Source organism: Stylophora pistillata, chromosome 12, assembly GCF_964205215.1.
Source record: "Stylophora pistillata chromosome 12, jaStyPist1.2, whole genome shotgun sequence".
NCBI classification, from domain to species: Eukaryota; Metazoa; Cnidaria; class Anthozoa; order Scleractinia; family Pocilloporidae; genus Stylophora; species Stylophora pistillata.
The window spans coordinates 19,661,201-19,670,958 of NC_142530.1; the positions used below are offsets into that span (position 1 = coordinate 19,661,201).

The window sequence follows — 9,758 nt, forward strand, 5'->3', positions numbered from 1 at the left end:
TTTCGCGTTATGAGAATGACTTATTTACTCGAGAACCGGGAAACAAAGCCACCTGACTGTTTTTAGCACAACAAACTCAAGAGAGTTGTTTCTGTTTTCTTTGTTTGGACCATCTTCTGTCGCTTGTACATTCCTATTATCATCAATCACTATCATAAAACTGTTCCCAAATGAAAGAAAATAACTATAACATTTGCTCAGGAAGAGAAAGCACAGCCAAAATTCAAACAAAATCACACTTAGGCAATATGTTTATTTCAATATTTGTTTGTACATTTTACGCTTCAATACAAAACATACCTAAACCTCAAGGAGCAAGGCCTACGTCATATGAACACACACACACACACACACACGCACACACACACACACACACACACACACACACACACACACACACATACATACATACATACAAACATACATACATACATACATTAATTGACCACTCCCCATAGGGGCTTTTCAGGGCCAACACCAACCCATCCCACCCAGGGGAGGACATCCACCACACACTAATCTCGTGCGTGGGAAATTAATGTCTCCTACCTCTAACCCTGCAGAAGACGGGGCCTACGGTTTAATGGTAGCTCTGAGAATTTACTATTTAATCAACCAACATCCCTGACAACTGACACTAATTATTGCTCATTACTTTTTCTATTTCTGATTGCTTTCTGTAGAATATCCATGAGAAATTGGATGGAATTCCAAAATATCAGTAACTGCAATGGCTATATTAAAAATTTTTGGTGTACTCTATTAACAATCCAGATATGAGAATTTGATCCTTGCCAGGCCAGGCCACTCTGCTCTGTTCATGAGTGTGACACTTCATTCTAACAAGTATCTTCTGCAAGCTAGGAGTATAATTGGGTACCAGCTTGAGAACCAAGCAGAGGAGAGGGCTATTTTCCCAGAGACAAATTAATACCCTATCCAAGATAAGCAGTAATACACCTAAATGCTTCATACTCCACAAACTGGAATAGGCCTAACAGAGTTGGCCTAACCCTCTGGAGCCATGGCCACACCCAGAGCATGTGTTCAATTGCATCAGGTACCTATCACTTAATGTCTCTATCCGTGGATGTGGAGAGAAACAGTGATCTTGGCCATAAAATACAACACAGTGACACTGACGGTTCAAAACTACTTTGTTTGATAAAGAATTCACTGCCCTCACAATTTGCCCATTGTGTCTCCTCCAGAAATACTTTACATTGCAACAAAACAAAGTCTATCAAAAAACGTTTACCTGTAAAATACTTTTATTGTCACAGTCTTCACACCAAGGTATAAAAAGGCCTTTGAGTACTTCATCCTGATGTGCCTTTACTTTGACATAATGCAAGGAAGATAGACAGCTATAATGTTAAGTTCTTGTTTGCAAAATCAATATCAGAATTTCAAAAATGTGTCTCTGATGCATGCAACCTGCTGCACATTCCTTATGTTATTTTCGCTACATGAATCATCAGATTATGTCTTCTGTCTGATGTGACATAACTCCCTGTGACTGGCCACTGCTCTGCAAAATTTGGAAGACTTCTAAGTGCCAGTAAAGTGAAGCAATGATCCTTTCACGTGACCCACAATTGTAGAAAAGAAAAATCTTCAAATCTCCAAAAATCTTCAATCTGCAATTACTTCTAGTTACAGCTCACCTACCAGGGTCATTGATTTACTTGATTTTCACCCAATGGTCAAATAAAATCCATTTCATTAAAAGAATATGATCAAACTCCTCCAGGGGAAAGAAGAACCATCTAAACTGTACCATGCTCCTAACATGTATCCCAAAAAGTATCTGGAGGGCAAGTCTTCCAATCCTGTCAAAGCCTGAATTCTTTTAGTGCTATATATATGTCGCTATGCTTAATTTAGTGCATTGTGTAAATCTAGCTAGTTAATTGGCCCTAAGCGTGTCATTCTTAATGTTCCAAAAAAGTTTGTTACAAGACTACAAATCAAAGAGTATTGCCACCTAAACAATATTCACGGAGAGTTGCACTGTTCATTTTGGAGCTGTAAATCATATGGTAAAACATCTGTTTGATACTCAATCTAACAACCTGTAAAACCTGGGTCTGCTGCTATGAATTTGGGCAAGGGAAAAACATACAGTGCCTTACCTCATAGCTGAATGACACAGCCATAACAGTTATCAAAAATCCAAAGAATGCTTCCAGCATTCTTAGCCCTAAAATGAAGATCATGCAAAATCAAATGAGTATCTCCCCCCTGTTCCCTATGATGGGTTGAGTTCCAGTTGTTCCTGTCAATAGACTTGCAAGTGTATCTTTTTAAGGAACGAAAGCTTAACCAACATCATTTTTTCTGCTTCATCAAAATAATGAATTATCATTTAAAAGATAGATTTTCTTTTACTTATGTCCACATTATCATCACCCATTGCTATAATTTTGTTCAGAGTTCTAAGTGTGACAGAAGTTAAATGGCCCATAACAATTCCAAACAGTGATTACCAGATGACTTACCACAATTTTTTATTTATCAAGGAATAGGAAAATAAATGTATTCAGTGATTGTGATAAGTACACCACCATACAGAGGAATGACCTAGCTGTCAAATAAAAACAAAATTATAAGTTTTTCATAATGATAGTTATATATTAATCACTAGGCTGTGAACTATGTCACAATTTTGTCAAGGGACAGGAAAATAAATGTATTGGTGATTGTGATATGAAAAACCACCATAAAAAAGGAATCCTGTCAAATAAAAACAAATAAGATTTTCAGGCTCAGCTTGATAGTTATTAATCACTACCCTGTGATTGTATTGTCTGATTGTAAAGGTAAGAGAAGTCCTAATAAGGACTGTTCTTAGCAGTAGTTACTGATGTTTCAAAAACCCGAGCTAGCGGAAGTCATCATCAGGATCCGTCAAGTGAAACATTGTTATCAGTTGAATATTGTTACTCCTGTTCGTGTAAACTGATTGGTCAATGAAGTTGTGATGTTATTGGCTTCAAGACTCAAATGGCATAAGTAAATCATGATGTGCCATTTACTGAATCACTTCACTGTTCTGAAAAATATCCACCCCACCCCACCCAATAGAGGCCATGACAAATTCTAAAGCTGAGGGAGCTTTGAAAATGGTCTTCACCTCCAGAGAGGAGATGGGCTCAAACCAAAAACCTTCAAAGGGAGGGGTAAAAATGTTTTCAGTAACAACTGTAAACTATTAGAAATTGAGGAGATATACTAGAACAAGAACCTTTGTTGGAATAATGGCAAGAAAGGTTCCTGAGTTGCCAAAAATGATACTTTCCATTCGATAAAAGGCGAAATATTGCTCTAGCAGTACCAATAACTTCCTGCAATTAAAAAACTATATTGTTTAAGTATTAGAAATTTTAATTATCCACATTCATACAAGCAGTCAAAACTGTTTTATAGATATATGTGCAAGTCGAAAGGATCCAATTGGAAGCATATTGGACTTCAGAATAAAAAGTTTTAGTTCAAGACCTTTGTACAGTCCATGATTTGTGCTCTGGGGCAAGCAGAATTATTTGTTCAGTACCTTCCTTAGCCTTGCTCAGTGCTCGGGGAGAAGGGTCGCCTATAGACAGACCAATATTCCATCCTGAAGATGTTCCCTGGGAGCAAGCAAAATTCTTTGTCCAGTACCTCCCTGGGCCTTGCCTTGTACTGAAGGAGAAGGCTATTAAGAGAGACTAACATCCCATCCTGAGGAGCCACAATATGTCCAGTTGCTTCATACAGAAGGAAAGCTTGAACATCTGAGAATCTGGCAGGGACGTGTGTGCAAACCACACCTTGCATGATAACACACAGAAGTGTCACATTGCTGTACAAAGAACGCTTTGGAACATGATATGACCTTTTGTTTTCTTAAAATGATTCGAGTAGCCTTTTTTCGTTTTGATTGCCTGCATGATTATAAAATATAATTTTTTGGCTAGCCGCACAAAGAGTTGTTTCAGTTTAGTTCCCTTTCTGTCATAGAAGTATATTACGCCTTTTTTCATGCGAACATTTTTGTTTTAAGGAGTTGTCCCTGGAGCAAAGAGGAGTTTTTTATTCGGTCAGCGTAAAACGAAGACTGCGGACTGCAGACTGTCGACTGCAGACCGAGGGTGAAATGAAGACTGAGGGTAAAACGCAGACTGTGGACTGCAGACCGAGGGTAAAATGCAGACTGCAGACCTGATGGTTAAAATGCAGACTGAGGGTAAAATAAAATATTAATAATAAAAAACAAGACTTGGGTGTGTTCCTACCCATACCCGTCATTTTTTTTCAAAATCCCGAAAACTCAAACCAAAAGGCGTTTATTCGCCTTTTGGTTTGAGTTTGACTGATTGACTGGTGGGAGGGGGGGAGCTTGCAAGAAATTTCTATGCCCCACCCCCATCCTTCTCCTTCACTGTGATCATTGCTCACCCCGTTGATTCAAATTTTTCTCTCCCAAGCCTTCCACTCCTGCAAAAGTCAAAGATAGCAGTGTAATTTTCTCTAAGAAAATACCAGGCTCTTACTCCCCAAAATAATGCCTGTTCTGAAGGCTGACTACACACATCAGTCATGAAACAGAAAGAAGGCACATACTGTACATTCTAGGGGCATTTTTTCACGATCGAACTTAAATGCTGGGTCTCATTTCTTGTTGCACAGAATCCCCAAGTTTCTTTGTTATTAATGGAAATTGTGTCAGTTTTACTGTGAAATATTGTTTCTTAAAATTCTTCCTCAGATGTTGAGCTGAATGCACAGTGAAGGCATGGAATCCTTATCATAGCAAGAATATTGAAAGCCACCTGTATTTGCTTATTAAATACCTTGGCAAGTTATCTCAGTCCTCTACAGACCCTTTGCTGGGGATCAAATTCTTGTTCATCCGAGCAGGAGATAACAGATAACACTGATTTATGTCAAACCTCCATGTAAATTCTTCTGTTTTTTGGAAATAAGTAAGTGAATAAAACTAATTATAATAAGGAGACTGTGTTGTTATTTAAGAAAGTCAGTTAAATTTGCTTTTAATTTCATCAATATGAAAAACATAAGAGAATACAAGATACAGTCAAGCCTGTATTGCAGTAGTCACTCTTGGGGAATGGCAGTGTATCACCACTTGATGTAAATTAATGGCTTTATTACATCCATTTTGAAATCACTGGTGGTCCCTGTAATCTGATTGGCTCTAATTGGTGCAAGTTATTCACGAATTGCATCATTTTTTGCCATAAATCACATCTCTTCTCCAGCCAATGAGGAAGTTACACTTAAAACAAACAACCAATCAGTATTGAAGGCTTGTTTAAAGTGACCCATCAAATTGCAGGATAATGAAAGACAAAGAGTATCATTTGGCAAATTTTGCAACTATTGTTTCCAAAACTCTTCTTTCTCCCTCCCCCCCCCAAAAAAAATAAAAAGAAATTGATGAATTTTAGTTCTCAGCTCGGTACTCCATCAATAAAATATTTGAATTGACGAAGTCCTGTATGTGGGCGATTTCAAAATGGATGTAATAAAGTAGTAATTGAATCTCTTGTGGTGCAATTTTGGTCTGAAATCATACTTGTGATTTCAAATTGAACTCGCGCTGCGCGCTCGTTCGATTTTGAAATCTTGCATATTATTTCAGCCCAAATTGCACTCCACTCAGTTCAATTACTATTATTGACCAGCAAATGACATGAATGATGTTTGTGTATAATACTTTTCCAAACAGTCCAAAGAAGAAAGGGTATTTGCAATATGTTGATAACAATTAAACTCGACATTATAATACATATCAAAAAACTAAGTGCACCTATTAGCTAAAAACCACTGCATTTTTTATGTAACACAAGTGCAAAGTTGTGAAACAAATTACAAAAGAGTGCATACACTATTAAAATTTTATGTCTTGACTTTCTGTGCTGCTTTTTTTCATGTAAGTTATTAACAAGTACTGAACAATATAATTTCTCGTGCAATTTTTTGAAAATAGGCACTAGTGTTAATTTTAACAAATTTCACTTGCTTTATGAGTTTGTGCAATTTTGTTGTCTTTGAAAAATTTATTTGTGCTGATTAACACCAAATTGCACTCAGAATCAAACCTATACATTGTTAGTTAAATGTTCTCAGTGCTAGAGCATCCCATGGTGAAATCAGAAGTTTCAGGGGTCATGCCATGAACAAAATTAAAACAAATTACAATTTTACGGGTACTCTTTTTTTCTACCTATTCCCTGCATGAGCAGGATTGTCTATTCTCTTTAGTATGGTCGCCATAACTAGATACTTCATGGCCAGAATGCGGTCAGATATTTTCAGATCTTCGTTTTTAAAAGCTTTAGTAGCTAGTCCTCGAGCATTTTCGACTATTTCCTTTGTAGCGGAAAGCTTTGTCGTAGCTGATCTATCGAGGCAACTAACCTCCAATCTACTAATTCTTTTAATAAGAGAAAATGCTTCCGCATCACGTCCATCACAGGCCGCCTCTCCTGTTACGCACCACACTCGCTTGTAGACTCTGTTACTTCAAACAAGAACGCCATTCCTTCCCTGAAGAAGCTGATACTTGTTTTCAAATTTTCTTCTGATGATGCGTTCAACTTTGACTTCATGATGTCGTCGATTTCACTTACTATCAAGGGGTAGAATTTTCCGTCTGTTACATCACCATCTTTGAGTTTTTTCGCGAACTCATCTCTGCCTTTTTCTACGAGTAAGCCAATAGTGGATTTAAAAACAGCAGTAGCTGCAATCGAAGACACTTCTTGAATCCTTTTTTCTTAAGTGACGCTACGTTACGCAGTGCAACAGGGTTTGAACAGAATGAACATGCGGTTCTCCAAAATTCAGCTTTTCAATTTAGGTCAAAGTTCTGGTTCAGTGGTTCATAAAAGCTAAAGGCGGTAACAGGCGATCTATGACAAGTAAATAGGAAAAGATGTAGTTTTATCGTAACCTAGTAGCTTAAAGGAAGGCCATAGCTTTAGACTGAAATATGAAAAAAAGTCAACCTGAGCTGTAAAAAGGGACATCTGTTTTCGTTGACAAAAACACTCATTATCATTGACGTGATTTCTTTAGAAGGGCCAACAGTCTCCTTATGTTGAGTCAGTATTGGACATGTTTTGAAATCGGGTTTAGATACGAAAGATATTGATATCATTCCGGTCGAATCTAATCAACATGCCATATAAAGTAAACTGAGATCCACATAGGTTTGAAAACTTTTTCGCAGTTACTTATGTCTCGTTTTATCAACTGGAGCCGAATCTGATTTATCACTTTCACGGGTTTATTACGAATCAACTTAACAGCCTGCTCCCAGTTGGCTTGTTAGCTCAATTGGTAGAGCGCTGCACTAGTATGGCAGTGGTCAGTGGTTCGAATCCCGTACAGGCCTGACTTTTTTCAGGTCTGATATTCGCTATTGCTTAAATAGCGCTATCTACTGCGAGGATCGTGCACCATCTGTATCTAATACCGCAGTTCAAAATATTTGAACTTCATATATTTCATTGTACAAAAAAACATCAAAGTTTGCCCAATGGGAATGACTCAGTTCAGAAATAGGTGGTTTGCACGATAAGTCATTGCCGCCATTTTGGTGGATGTAAACAATAGATATTTCATTAGCTCCCCTTGTTCATCCACCAGCATTTGTTCTTTTCACCATTGTTACCTGTGTCTCTAGAGATTGGTTGCAAACCACCTATAGCTCGTCATTGTTTCACTCAGCCTTTTGTTATATCGAGGAAGCCGCTACATTGTTTGTCGTGTGATCTCCGCACAGCACAATGAGTTTCATCCTCGGAGACCCAGGGGCTGTGAGTCAATTTCAAGTTAGGGCAGAAGAGCCCCTCGGGACATGGTCTAACAAGACAAGTTCCAAACGGTCACAGTCGTTTTGGCATCTTATTGGTGCCAGAAAATCTTTGTGTTTTTCTCTGCCCAATCAGAGTGAAGTGTGCTTTAGGGTCCTTTCGTGTGTTTAACATATACAAGAAGCTTAGTTGCTCGCCATGGTTGTTTAGGCCGTACGACGGAGATTTGCTCGATGTGAAAAGTAGCAGTCTCAGCATACACTGTAAGAGAAATCGGTCAGATTGTCTACAGAAATATCACCGGAAATTATACTGAATACTTTCGCAGGTATCACAAGAGAACGTGTTGAAAATTTTGCGAGGTTCGTATAAAACACGATGGTTGCAGGCGTTGATATGTCGCTTTAAACGTTAAACGAGATGTAAGCTTAAATCTTTCTAGATTTTTTGTGCAATTTGCTGTGACTGAAACTTTGCCAATCTCGTGAAGTTATTTCGTCGCACGGGCCACGCAGGTATGTCGAGCAACTGGCGCTTATCCTTACGTAGCTTTCTGTGCGCGCCAAAATCTAATCTTTGCTTTGTAGTGGTCTCTCACAATATGGCCAATGATGCAGGATATGGCCAAGGATGCATATCTGTACACTCTCCCCCACCATCGGCCGGAAATTATGGTACCCGATAAAATACGAGCTGTGATTGGACAAGTAGTCTTGGCGCGACTGGCTCAAAAAAATATGAACCGCGTTCTGATTGGCTACACTTAAAGAAGGGAATGTAGCTCCGATGAAAGCAGACGCCGGTGGGGTAGAGTGCGCGTCACGTGAAAAGAACATGCAACAGTGGTGTAGGAGACTAAAATCGATAAGGATAAATAAGAAATTGAAAACTGAACCTCAGTTTAAAACCTGGGCATAGAAATCCAAGCACAGGATACTTACCAATAACGAAAGAAAAGTGACGTAGAAAAGAAGGTACAATCCAACTAGAAAATAGTAACCTGTGTTACGTGGTATTTCGGACTGAAAGACAACAAAGAAAATGACAGCAGAGCAGCATTAGAGCGACAGACATTCCACGAGCAAAGATCTAAAACAAATATCATATTTAAACTCTCATGTTTTTTAAAACGAAACCCGACTGATCTTCCAGCAGGAACAGGGCTTCGAGCTTACAAATTTCAGGTTGGCTTCCTATTTGATACATTTTTTCCACAATTTTAAACACAGTGTAGGAAAAAAACAAGGTCATTTAGTGCAAATAATTCGCAATAAGCGGACTTCTCTTACGTTCACCTGGAAGTTAAGATTATTACGCAAGTCGTAAAGGTAAACTGATTAACATCGTAGAGATGGGTCAAATCACAACTCACCACGTACTCTGCGACAAAAAAACATGTTAATCCTTATAACAACGGATAAAAGCCACGCTACACCTTGCATAACCCTAGGGATGAAAACAACAGGACGGCAATTAAATGGATTTCAATGAAAAACTAGAAAAGCCAAAAAGAAATTGTCAAAACAGTATCGAATAATAAAAGTTGCTAAATGTCCTAGCTATTCCATGCTCTCAGTTTGTTTGTTTGTGGCGAACGAGAGGAAAAGTGACGCATTTTCGCTCGCTTTTTTTTAAAATTGAATCCACTAACCAAGAACCTGCAAAACTTAATCTAAAAAAAGGATTGGCTGTCATTGCTCTCAATTTAAACTTTGGTATAAGTCAGTCAGCATTGACCCAACTCTTTCAAAATTTAAATACCATTATTTTGTCTGAAATAAAACTTGGACGTTGGCGGGTAATCATACAAAGGCCAAACTAGCTGCCACATATTTACCTTTAATGATTTACGAAAACTTAGAGTTTCATCAAAGTAACACCCTCCGGGTGATTAAGCTTATCTCATCACCTCGTGCTGGATAATGTACTGAG

The 9,758-nt window shown here is 38.3% G+C and overlaps 2 long non-coding RNA genes across 2 annotated transcripts in view; both read right to left on the reverse strand.

The window, feature by feature from the left end:
- LOC148719155 (uncharacterized) overlaps window positions 1-4,186 on the reverse strand; it is a 10,679-nt gene extending 6,493 nt beyond the window's left edge. Inside the window, exons 1-2 of the long non-coding RNA XR_015994315.1 lie at window positions 3,557-4,186; window positions 1-3,347 (exon numbers count right to left, since the gene is read on the reverse strand). The exon at window positions 1-3,347 is cut by the window's left edge and continues 1,196 nt beyond it. This is a non-coding gene — a long non-coding RNA (uncharacterized LOC148719155). The remainder of the gene's footprint in view (window positions 3,348-3,556) is intronic.
- Window positions 4,187-5,020: 834 nt separating this feature from the next.
- Window positions 5,021-8,761, reverse strand: LOC148719156 (uncharacterized). The gene is made up of 2 exons (XR_015994316.1): window positions 7,685-8,761; window positions 5,021-6,920 (listed from the first exon to the last, which is right to left on the reverse strand). It is a non-coding gene; the product is annotated as an uncharacterized LOC148719156 (long non-coding RNA).
- Window positions 8,762-9,758: the final 997 nt, after the last annotated feature.